Raw genomic sequence first — 9,072 nt, 5'->3', positions numbered from 1 at the left:
TAGGCCTGGCAAGTACCAGTGTGGGTGACCGGCTGGGAATCCCAGGTCCCGTTGACTTTTAAGGCCGTGAGTAGGTTTCTTTCCTTTTCGGAGGTGCGTTCGCACTGCAGAAAGCCCATAGGAAAGGAGGAGGAGCTGTCAACGGGCATTCTAAGCTGAATGTGCCTGCTCTCGTCAGATCGCGGCCGCCAGCCAGCTTGAGGCCTGGCAAGTACCAGTATGGGTGACCGGCTGGGAATCCCAGGTCCCGTTGACTTTTAAGGCCGTGAGTAGGTTTCTTTCCTTTTCGGAGGTGCGTTCGCACTGCAGAAAGCCCATAGGAAAGGAGGAGGAGCTGTCAACGGGCATTCTAAGCTGAATGTGCCTGCTCTCGTCAGATCGCGGCCGCCAGCCAGCTTGAGGCCTGGCAAGTACCAGTATGGGTGAACGGCTGGGAATCCCAGGTCCCGTTGACTTTTAAGGCCGTGAGTAGGTTTCTTTCCTTTTCGGAGGTGCGTTCGCACTGCAGAAAGCCCATAGGAAAGGAGGAGGAGCTGTCAACGGGCATTCTAAGCTGAATGTGCCTGCTCTCGTCAGATCGCGGCCGCCAGCCAGCTTGAGGCCTGGCAAGTACCAGTATGGGTGACCGGCTGGGAATCCCAGGTCCCGTTGACTTTTAAGGCCGTGAGTAGGTTTCTTTCCGTTTCGGAGGTGTGTTCGCACTGCAGAAAGCCCATAGGAAAGGAGGAGGAGCTGTCAACGGGCATTCTAAGCTGAATGTGCCTGCTCTCGTCAGATCGCGGCCGCCAGCCAGCTTGAGGCCTGGCAAGTACCAGTATGGGTGACCGGCTGGGAATCCCAGGTCCCGTTGACTTTTAAGGCCGTGAGTAGGTGTCTTTCCTTTTCGGAGGTGCGTTCGCACTGCAGAAAGCCCATAGGAAAGGAGGAGGAGCTGTCAACGGGCATTCTAAGCTGAATGTGCCTGCTCTCGTCAGATCGCGGCCGCCAGCCAGCTTGAGGCCTGGCAAGTACCAGTATGGGTGACCGGCTGGGAATCCCAGGTCCCGTTGACTTTTAAGGCCGTGAGTAGGTTTCTTTCCTTTTCGGAGGTGCGTTCGCACTGCAGAAAGCCCATAGGAAAGGAGAAGGAGCTGTCAACGGGCATTCTAAGCTAAATGTGCCTGCTCTCGTCAGATCGCGGCCGCCAGCCAGCTTGAGGCCTGGCAAGTACCAGTATGGGTGACCGGCTGGGAATCCCAGGTCCCGTTGACTTTTAAGGCCGTGAGTAGGTTTCTTTCCTTTTCGGAGGTGCGTTCGCACTGCAGAAAGCCCATAGGAAAGGAGGAGGAGCTGCCAACGGGCATTCTAAGCTGAATGTGCCTGCTCTCGTCAGATCGCGGCCGCCAGCCAGCTTGAGGCCTGGCAAGTACCAGTATGGGTGACCGGCTGGGAATCCCAGGTCCCGTTGACTTTTAAGGCCGTGAGTAGGTTTCTTTCCTTTTCGGAGGTGCGTTCGCACTGCAGAAAGCCCATAGGAAAGGAGGAGGAGCTGTCAACGGGCATTCTAAGCTGAATGTGCCTGCTCTCGTCAGATCGCGGCCGCCAGCCAGCTTGAGGCCTGGCAAGTACCAGTATGGGTGACCGGCTGGGAATCCCAGGTCCCGTTGACTTTTAAGGCCGTGAGTAGGTTTCTTTCCTTTTCGGAGGTGCGTTCGCACTGCAGAAAGCCCATAGGAAAGGAGGAGGAGCTGTCAACGGGCATTCTAAGTTGAATGTGCCTGCTCTCGTCAGATCGCGGCCGCCAGCCAGCTTGAGGCCTGGCAAGTACCAGTATGGGTGACCGGCTGGGAATCCCAGGTCCCGTTGACTTTTAAGGCCGTGAGTAGGTTTCTTTCCTTTTCGGAGGTGCGTTCGCACTGCAGAAAGCCCATAGGAAAGGAGGAGGAGCTGTCAACGGGTATTCTAAGCTGAATGTGCCTGCTCTCGTCAGATCGCGGCCGCCAGCCAGCTTGAGGCCTGGCAAGTACCAGTATGGGTGACCGGCTGGGAATCCCAGGTCCCGTTGACTTTTAAGGCCGTGAGTAGGTTTCTTTCCTTTTCGGAGGTGCGTTCGCACTGCAGAAAGCCCATAGGAAAGGAGGAGGAGCTGCCAACGGGCATTCTAAGCTGAATGTGCCTGCTCTTGTCAGATCGCGGCCGCCAGCCAGCTTGAGGCCTGGCAAGTACCAGTATGGGTGACCGGCTGGGAATCCAGGTCCCGTTGACTTTTAAGGCCGTGAGTAGGTTTCTTTCCTTTTCGGAGGTGCGTTCGCACTGCAGAAAGCCCATAGGAAAGGAGGAGGAGCTGTCAACGGGCATTCTAAGCTGAATGTGCCTGCTCTCGTCAGATCGCGGCCGCCAGCCAGCTTGAGGCCTGGCAAGTACCAGTATGGGTGACCGGCTGGGAATCCCAGGTCCCGTTGACTTTTAAGGCCGTGAGTAGGTTTCTTTCCTTTTCGGAGGTGCGTTCGCACTGCAGAAAGCCCATAGGAAAGGAGGAGGAGCTGCCAACGGGCATTCTAAGCTGAATGTGCCTGCTCTCGTCAGATCGCGGCCGCCAGCCAGCTTGAGGCCTGGCAAGTACCAGTATGGGTGACCGGCTGGGAATCCCAGGTCCCGTTGACTTTTAAGGCCGTGAGTAGGTTTCTTTCCTTTTCGGAGGTGCGTTCGCACTGCAGAAAGCCCATAGGAAAGGAGGAGGAGCTGTCAACGGGCATTCTAAGCTGAATGTGCCTGCTCTCGTCAGATCGCGGCCGCCAGCCAGCTTGAGGCCTGGCAAGTACCAGTATGGGTGACCGGCTGGGAATCCCAGGTCCCGTTGACTTTTAAGGCCGTGAGTAGGTTTCTTTCCTTTTCGGAGGTGCGTTCGCACTGCAGAAAGCCCATAGGAAAGGAGGAGGAACTGTCAACGGGCATTCTAAGCTGAATGTGCCTGCTCTCGTCAGATCGCGGCCGCCAGCCAGCTTGAGGCCTGGCAAGTACCAGTATGGGTGACCGGCTGGGAATCCCAGGTTCCGTTGACTTTTAAGGCCGTGAGTAGGTTTCTTTCCTTTTCGGAGGTGCGTTCGCACTGCAGAAAGCCCATAGGAAAGGAGAAGGAGCTGTCAACGGGCATTCTAAGCTAAATGTGCCTGCTCTCGTCAGATCGCGGCCGCCAGCCAGCTTGAGGCCTGGCAAGTACCAGTATGGGTGACCGGCTGGGAATCCCAGGTCCCGTTGACTTTTAAGGCCGTGAGTAGGTTTCTTTCCTTTTCGGAGGTGCGTTCGCACTGCAGAAAGCCCATAGGAAAGGAGGAGGAGCTGCCAACGGGCATTCTAAGCTGAATGTGCCTGCTCTCGTCAGATCGCGGCCGCCAGCCAGCTTGAGGCCTGGCAAGTACCAGTATGGGTGACCGGCTGGGAATCCAGGTCCCGTTGACTTTTAAGGCCGTGAGTAGGTTTCTTTCCTTTTCGGAGGTGCGTTCGCACTGCAGAAAGCCCATAGGAAAGGAGGAGGAGCTGTCAACGGGCATTCTAAGCTGAATGTGCCTGCTCTCGTCAGATCGCGGCCGCCAGCCAGCTTGAGGCCTGGCAAGTACCAGTATGGGTGACCGGCTGGGAATCCCAGGTCCCGTTGACTTTTAAGGCCGTGAGTAGGTTTCTTTCCTTTTCGGAGGTGCGTTCGCACTGCAGAAAGCCCATAGGAAAGGAGGAGGAGCTGTCAACGGGCATTCTAAGTTGAATGTGCCTGCTCTCGTCAGATCGCGGCCGCCAGCCAGCTTGAGGCCTGGCAAGTACCAGTATGGGTGACCGGCTGGGAATCCCAGGTCCCGTTGACTTTTAAGGCCGTGAGTAGGTTTCTTTCCTTTTCGGAGGTGCGTTCGCACTGCAGAAAGCCCATAGGAAAGGAGGAGGAGCTGTCAACGGGTATTCTAAGCTGAATGTGCCTGCTCTCGTCAGATCGCGGCCGCCAGCCAGCTTGAGGCCTGGCAAGTACCAGTATGGGTGACCGGCTGGGAATCCCAGGTCCCGTTGACTTTTAAGGCCGTGAGTAGGTTTCTTTCCTTTTCGGAGGTGCGTTCGCACTGCAGAAAGCCCATAGGAAAGGAGGAGGAGCTGCCAACGGGCATTCTAAGCTGAATGTGCCTGCTCTTGTCAGATCGCGGCCGCCAGCCAGCTTGAGGCCTGGCAAGTACCAGTATGGGTGACCGGCTGGGAATCCAGGTCCCGTTGACTTTTAAGGCCGTGAGTAGGTTTCTTTCCTTTTCGGAGGTGCGTTCGCACTGCAGAAAGCCCATAGGAAAGGAGGAGGAGCTGTCAACGGGCATTCTAAGCTGAATGTGCCTGCTCTCGTCAGATCGCGGCCGCCAGCCAGCTTGAGGCCTGGCAAGTACCAGTATGGGTGACCGGCTGGGAATCCCAGGTCCCGTTGACTTTTAAGGCCGTGAGTAGGTTTCTTTCCTTTTCGGAGGTGCGTTCGCACTGCAGAAAGCCCATAGGAAAGGAGGAGGAGCTGCCAACGGGCATTCTAAGCTGAATGTGCCTGCTCTCGTCAGATCGCGGCCGCCAGCCAGCTTGAGGCCTGGCAAGTACCAGTATGGGTGACCGGCTGGGAATCCCAGGTCCCGTTGACTTTTAAGGCCGTGAGTAGGTTTCTTTCCTTTTCGGAGGTGCGTTCGCACTGCAGAAAGCCCATAGGAAAGGAGGAGGAGCTGTCAACGGGCATTCTAAGCTGAATGTGCCTGCTCTCGTCAGATCGCGGCCGCCAGCCAGCTTGAGGCCTGGCAAGTACCAGTATGGGTGACCGGCTGGGAATCCCAGGTCCCGTTGACTTTTAAGGCCGTGAGTAGGTTTCTTTCCTTTTCGGAGGTGCGTTCGCACTGCAGAAAGCCCATAGGAAAGGAGGAGGAACTGTCAACGGGCATTCTAAGCTGAATGTGCCTGCTCTCGTCAGATCGCGGCCGCCAGCCAGCTTGAGGCCTGGCAAGTACCAGTATGGGTGACCGGCTGGGAATCCCAGGTCCCGTTGACTTTTAAGGCCGTGAGTAGGTTTCTTTCCTTTTCGGAGGTGCGTTCGCACTGCAGAAAGCCCATAGGAAAGGAGGAGGAGCTGTCAACGGGTATTCTAAGCTGAATGTGCCTGCTCTCGTCAGATCGCGGCCGCCAGCCAGCTTGAGGCCTGGCAAGTACCAGTATGGGTGACCGGCTGGGAATGCCAGGTCCCGTTGACTTTTAAGGCCGTGAGTAGGTTTCTTTCCTTTTCGGAGGTGCGTTCGCACTGCAGAAAGCCCATAGGAAAGGAGGAGGAGCTGTCAACGGGCATTCTAAGCTGAATGTGCCTGCTCTCGTCAGATCGCGGCCGCCAGCCAGCTTGAGGCCTGGCAAGTACCAGTATGGGTGACCGGCTGGGAATCCCAGGTCCCGTTGACTTTTAAGGCCGTGAGTAGGTTTCTTTCCTTTTCGGAGGTGCGTTCGCACTGCAGAAAGCCCATAGGAAAGGAGGAGGAGCTGTCAACGGGCATTCTAAGCTGAATGTGCCTGCTCTCGTCAGATCGCGGCCGCCAGCCAGCTTGAGGCCTGGCAAGTACCAGTATGGGTGACCGGCTGGGAATCCCAGGTCCGTTGACTTTTAAGGCCGTGAGTAGGTTTCTTTCCTTTTCGGAGGTGCGTTCGCACTGCAGAAAGCCATAGGAAAGGAGGAGGAGCTGTCAACGGGCATTCTAAGCTGAATGTGCCTGCTCTCGTCAGATCGCGGCCGCCAGCCAGCTTGAGGCCTGGCAAGTACCAGTGTGGGTGACCGGCTGGGAATCCCAGGTCCCGTTGACTTTTAAGGCCGTGAGTAGGTTTCTTTCCTTTTCGGAGGTGCGTTCGCACTGCAGAAAGCCCATAGGAAAGGAGGAGGAGCTGTCAACGGGCATTCTAAGCTGAATGTGCCTGCTCTCGACAGATCGCGGCCGCCAGCCAGCTTGAGGCCTGGCAAGTACCAGTATGGGTGACCGGCTGGGAATCCCAGGTCCTGTTGACTTTTAAGGCCGTGAGTAGGTTTCTTTCCTTTTCGGAGGTGCGTTCGCACTGCAGAAAGCCCATAGGAAAGGAGGAGGAGCTGTCAACGGGCATTCTAAGCTGAATGTGCCTGCTCTCGTCAGATCGCGGCCGCCAGCCAGCTTGAGGCCTGGCAAGTACCAGTATGGTTGACCGGCTGGGAATCCCAGGTCCCGTTGACTTTTAAGGCCGTGAGTAGGTTTCTTTCCTTTTCGGAGGTGCGTTCGCACTGCAGAAAGCCCATAGGAAAGGAGGAGGAGCTGCCAACGGGCATTCTAAGCTGAATGTGCCTGCTCTCGTCAGATCGCGGCCGCCAGCCAGCTTGAGGCCTGGCAAGTACCAGTGTGGGTGACCGGCTGGGAATCCCAGGTCCCGTTGACTTTTAAGGCCGTGAGTAGGTTTCTTTCCTTTTCGGAGGTGCGTTCGCACTGCAGAAAGCCCATAGGAAAGGAGGAGGAGCTGCCAACGGGCATTCTAAGCTGAATGTGCCTGCTCTCGTCAGATCGCGGCCGCCAGCCAGCTTGAGGCCTGGCAAGTACCAGTATGGGTGACCGGCTGGGAATCCCAGGTCCCGTTGACTTTTAAGGCCGTGAGTAGGTTTCTTTCCTTTTCGGAGGTGCGTTCGCACTGCAGAAAGCCCATAGGAAAGGAGGAGGAGCTGTCAACGGGCATTCTAAGCTGAATGTGCCTGCTCTCGTCAGATCGCGGCCGCCAGCCAGCTTGAGGCCTGGCAAGTACCAGTATTGGTGACCGGCTGGGAATCCCAGGTCCCGTTGACTTTTAAGGCCGTGAGTAGGTTTCTTTCCTTTTCGGAGGTGCGTTCGCACTGCAGAAAGCCCATAGGAAAGGAGGAGGAGCTGTCAACGGGCATTCTAAGCTGAATGTGCCTGCTCTCGTCAGATCGCGGCCGCCATCCAGCTTGAGGCCTGGCAAGTACCAGTATGGGTGACCGGCTGGGAATCCCAGGTCCCGTTGACTTTTAAGGCCGTGAGTAGGTTTCTTTCCTTTTCGGAGGTGCGTTCGCACTGCAGAAAGCCCATAGGAAAGGAGGAGGTGCTGTCAACGGGCATTCTAAGCTGAATGTGCCTGCTCTCGTCAGATCGCGGCCGCCAGCCAGCTTGAGGCCTGGCAAGTACCAGTATGGGTGACCGGCTGGGAATCCCAGGTCCCGTTGACTTTTAAGGCCGTGAGTAGGTTTCTTTCCTTTTCGGAGGTGCGTTCGCACTGCAGAAAGCCCATAGGAAAGGAGGAGGAGCTGTCAACGGGTATTCTAAGCTGAATGTGCCTGCTCTCGTCAGATCGCGGCCGCCAGCCAGCTTGAGGCCTGGCAAGTACCAGTATGGGTGACCGGCTGGGAATGCCAGGTCCTGTTGACTTTTAAGGCCGTGAGTAGGTTTCTTTCCTTTTCGGAGGTGTGTTCGCACTGCAGAAAGCCCATAGGAAAGGAGGAGGAGCTGCCAACGGGCATTCTAAGCTGAATGTGCCTGCTCTCGTCAGATCGCGGCCGCCAGCCAGCTTGAGGCCTGGCAAGTACCAGTATGGGTGACCGGCTGGGAATCCCAGGTCCCGTTGACTTTTAAGGCCGTGAGTAGGTTTCTTTCCTTTTCGGAGGTGCGTTCGCACTGCAGAAAGCCCATAGGAAAGGAGGAGGAGCTGTCAACGGGTATTCTAAGCTGAATGTGCCTGCTCTCGTCAGATCGCGGCCGCCAGCCAGCTTGAGGCCTGGCAAGTACCAGTATGGGTGACCGGCTGGGAATGCCAGGTCCCGTTGACTTTTAAGGCCGTGAGTAGGTTTCTTTCCTTTTCGGAGGTGCGTTCGCACTGCAGAAAGCCCATAGGAAAGGAGGAGGAGCTGTCAACGGGCATTCTAAGCTGAATGTGCCTGCTCTCGTCAGATCGCGGCCGCCAGCCAGCTTGAGGCCTGGCAAGTACCAGTATGGGTGACCGGCTGGGAATCCCAGGTCCCGTTGACTTTTAAGGCCGTGAGTAGGTTTCTTTCCTTTTCGGAGGTGCGTTCGCACTGCAGAAAGCCCATAGGAAAGGAGGAGGAGCTGTCAACGGGCATTCTAAGCTGAATGTGCCTGCTCTCGTCAGATCGCGGCCGCTAGCCAGCTTGAGGCCTGGCAAGTACCAGTATGGGTGACCGGCTGGAAATCCCAGGTCCCGTTGACTTTTAAGGCCGTGAGTAGGTTTCTTTCCTTTTCGGAGGTGCGTTCGCACTGCAGAAAGCCCATAGGAAAGGAGGAGGAGCTGTCAATGGCATTCTAAGCTGAATGTGCCTGCTCTCGTCAGATCGCGGCCGCCAGCCAGCTTGAGGCCTGGCAAGTACCAGTATTCGTGACCGGCTGGGAATCCCAGGTCCCGTTGACTTTTAAGGCCGTGAGTAGGTTTCTTTCCTTTTCGGAGGTGCGTTCGCACTGCAGAAAGCCCATAGGAAAGGAGGAGGAGCTGTCAACGGGCATTCTAAGCTGAATGTGCCTGCTCTCGTCAGATCGCGGCCGCCAGCCAGCTTGAGGCCTGGCAAGTACCAGTATGGGTGACCGGCTGGGAATCCCAGGTCCCGTTGACTTTTAAGGCCGTGAGTAGGTTTCTTTCCTTTTCGGAGGTGCGTTCGCACTGCAGAAAGCCCATAGGAAAGGAGGAGGAGGAGCTGTCAATGGGCATTCTAAGCTGAATGTGCCTGCTCTCGTCAGATCGCGGCCGCCAGCCAGCTTGAGGCCTGGCAAGTACCAGTATGGGTGACCGGCTGGGAATCCCAGGTCCCGTTGACTTTTAAGGCCGTGAGTAGGTTTCTTTCCTTTTCGGAGGTGCGTTCGCACTGCAGAAAGCCCATAGGAAAGGAGGAGGAGCTGTCAACGGGCATTCTAAGCTGAATGTGCCTGCTCTCGTCAGATCGCGGCCGCCAGCCAGCTTGAGGCCTGGCAAGTACCAGTATGGGTGACCGGCTGGGAATCCCAGGTCCCGTTGACTTTTAAGGCCGTGAGTAGGTTTCTTTCCTTTTCGGAGGTGCGTTCGCACTGCAGAAAGCCCATA

The 9,072-nt window shown here is 56.6% G+C and overlaps 41 pseudogenes; all 41 read left to right on the top strand.

Moving 5' to 3' along the window:
- The first annotated feature begins 137 nt into the window (after positions 1–137).
- Positions 138–256, top strand: LOC136594075 (5S ribosomal RNA; annotated as a pseudogene).
- Positions 257–336: 80 nt separating this feature from the next.
- On the top strand, positions 337–455 carry LOC136594149 (5S ribosomal RNA; annotated as a pseudogene).
- Positions 456–535: 80 nt separating this feature from the next.
- On the top strand, positions 536–654 carry LOC136594074 (5S ribosomal RNA; annotated as a pseudogene).
- Positions 655–734: 80 nt separating this feature from the next.
- Positions 735–853, top strand: LOC136594073 (5S ribosomal RNA; annotated as a pseudogene).
- An 80-nt stretch (positions 854–933) lies between these two features.
- Positions 934–1,052, top strand: LOC136594072 (5S ribosomal RNA; annotated as a pseudogene).
- An 80-nt stretch (positions 1,053–1,132) lies between these two features.
- LOC136594131 (5S ribosomal RNA) lies at positions 1,133–1,251 on the top strand (annotated as a pseudogene).
- Positions 1,252–1,331: 80 nt separating this feature from the next.
- On the top strand, positions 1,332–1,450 carry LOC136594113 (5S ribosomal RNA; annotated as a pseudogene).
- An 80-nt stretch (positions 1,451–1,530) lies between these two features.
- LOC136594071 (5S ribosomal RNA) lies at positions 1,531–1,649 on the top strand (annotated as a pseudogene).
- Positions 1,650–1,729: 80 nt separating this feature from the next.
- On the top strand, positions 1,730–1,848 carry LOC136594089 (5S ribosomal RNA; annotated as a pseudogene).
- Positions 1,849–1,928: 80 nt separating this feature from the next.
- LOC136594095 (5S ribosomal RNA) lies at positions 1,929–2,047 on the top strand (annotated as a pseudogene).
- A 278-nt stretch (positions 2,048–2,325) lies between these two features.
- Positions 2,326–2,444, top strand: LOC136594069 (5S ribosomal RNA; annotated as a pseudogene).
- An 80-nt stretch (positions 2,445–2,524) lies between these two features.
- On the top strand, positions 2,525–2,643 carry LOC136594111 (5S ribosomal RNA; annotated as a pseudogene).
- An 80-nt stretch (positions 2,644–2,723) lies between these two features.
- On the top strand, positions 2,724–2,842 carry LOC136594067 (5S ribosomal RNA; annotated as a pseudogene).
- An 80-nt stretch (positions 2,843–2,922) lies between these two features.
- On the top strand, positions 2,923–3,041 carry LOC136594085 (5S ribosomal RNA; annotated as a pseudogene).
- Positions 3,042–3,121: 80 nt separating this feature from the next.
- LOC136594129 (5S ribosomal RNA) lies at positions 3,122–3,240 on the top strand (annotated as a pseudogene).
- Positions 3,241–3,320: 80 nt separating this feature from the next.
- Positions 3,321–3,438, top strand: LOC136594120 (5S ribosomal RNA; annotated as a pseudogene).
- Positions 3,439–3,518: 80 nt separating this feature from the next.
- On the top strand, positions 3,519–3,637 carry LOC136594066 (5S ribosomal RNA; annotated as a pseudogene).
- Positions 3,638–3,717: 80 nt separating this feature from the next.
- Positions 3,718–3,836, top strand: LOC136594088 (5S ribosomal RNA; annotated as a pseudogene).
- Positions 3,837–3,916: 80 nt separating this feature from the next.
- Positions 3,917–4,035, top strand: LOC136594093 (5S ribosomal RNA; annotated as a pseudogene).
- A 278-nt stretch (positions 4,036–4,313) lies between these two features.
- LOC136594065 (5S ribosomal RNA) lies at positions 4,314–4,432 on the top strand (annotated as a pseudogene).
- Positions 4,433–4,512: 80 nt separating this feature from the next.
- LOC136594110 (5S ribosomal RNA) lies at positions 4,513–4,631 on the top strand (annotated as a pseudogene).
- Positions 4,632–4,711: 80 nt separating this feature from the next.
- LOC136594064 (5S ribosomal RNA) lies at positions 4,712–4,830 on the top strand (annotated as a pseudogene).
- Positions 4,831–4,910: 80 nt separating this feature from the next.
- Positions 4,911–5,029, top strand: LOC136594063 (5S ribosomal RNA; annotated as a pseudogene).
- Positions 5,030–5,109: 80 nt separating this feature from the next.
- Positions 5,110–5,228, top strand: LOC136594100 (5S ribosomal RNA; annotated as a pseudogene).
- Positions 5,229–5,308: 80 nt separating this feature from the next.
- On the top strand, positions 5,309–5,427 carry LOC136594062 (5S ribosomal RNA; annotated as a pseudogene).
- A 277-nt stretch (positions 5,428–5,704) lies between these two features.
- On the top strand, positions 5,705–5,823 carry LOC136594081 (5S ribosomal RNA; annotated as a pseudogene).
- An 80-nt stretch (positions 5,824–5,903) lies between these two features.
- On the top strand, positions 5,904–6,022 carry LOC136594140 (5S ribosomal RNA; annotated as a pseudogene).
- Positions 6,023–6,102: 80 nt separating this feature from the next.
- On the top strand, positions 6,103–6,221 carry LOC136594114 (5S ribosomal RNA; annotated as a pseudogene).
- Positions 6,222–6,301: 80 nt separating this feature from the next.
- On the top strand, positions 6,302–6,420 carry LOC136594124 (5S ribosomal RNA; annotated as a pseudogene).
- Positions 6,421–6,500: 80 nt separating this feature from the next.
- Positions 6,501–6,619, top strand: LOC136594109 (5S ribosomal RNA; annotated as a pseudogene).
- Positions 6,620–6,699: 80 nt separating this feature from the next.
- Positions 6,700–6,818, top strand: LOC136594150 (5S ribosomal RNA; annotated as a pseudogene).
- Positions 6,819–6,898: 80 nt separating this feature from the next.
- Positions 6,899–7,017, top strand: LOC136594076 (5S ribosomal RNA; annotated as a pseudogene).
- Positions 7,018–7,097: 80 nt separating this feature from the next.
- LOC136594106 (5S ribosomal RNA) lies at positions 7,098–7,216 on the top strand (annotated as a pseudogene).
- Positions 7,217–7,296: 80 nt separating this feature from the next.
- Positions 7,297–7,415, top strand: LOC136594119 (5S ribosomal RNA; annotated as a pseudogene).
- Positions 7,416–7,495: 80 nt separating this feature from the next.
- On the top strand, positions 7,496–7,614 carry LOC136594108 (5S ribosomal RNA; annotated as a pseudogene).
- An 80-nt stretch (positions 7,615–7,694) lies between these two features.
- Positions 7,695–7,813, top strand: LOC136594099 (5S ribosomal RNA; annotated as a pseudogene).
- An 80-nt stretch (positions 7,814–7,893) lies between these two features.
- Positions 7,894–8,012, top strand: LOC136594061 (5S ribosomal RNA; annotated as a pseudogene).
- Positions 8,013–8,092: 80 nt separating this feature from the next.
- LOC136594087 (5S ribosomal RNA) lies at positions 8,093–8,211 on the top strand (annotated as a pseudogene).
- Positions 8,212–8,489: 278 nt separating this feature from the next.
- On the top strand, positions 8,490–8,608 carry LOC136594094 (5S ribosomal RNA; annotated as a pseudogene).
- An 83-nt stretch (positions 8,609–8,691) lies between these two features.
- On the top strand, positions 8,692–8,810 carry LOC136594086 (5S ribosomal RNA; annotated as a pseudogene).
- An 80-nt stretch (positions 8,811–8,890) lies between these two features.
- Positions 8,891–9,009, top strand: LOC136594082 (5S ribosomal RNA; annotated as a pseudogene).
- Positions 9,010–9,072: the final 63 nt, after the last annotated feature.

This window comes from Eleutherodactylus coqui, unplaced genomic scaffold (assembly GCF_035609145.1).
Source record: "Eleutherodactylus coqui strain aEleCoq1 unplaced genomic scaffold, aEleCoq1.hap1 HAP1_SCAFFOLD_764, whole genome shotgun sequence".
In the NCBI taxonomy this organism is placed as follows: domain Eukaryota; kingdom Metazoa; phylum Chordata; class Amphibia; order Anura; family Eleutherodactylidae; genus Eleutherodactylus; species Eleutherodactylus coqui.
The sequence above is the reverse complement of the archived record's forward strand: the minus strand, read 5'-3'. Positions and strand labels throughout refer to the sequence as shown.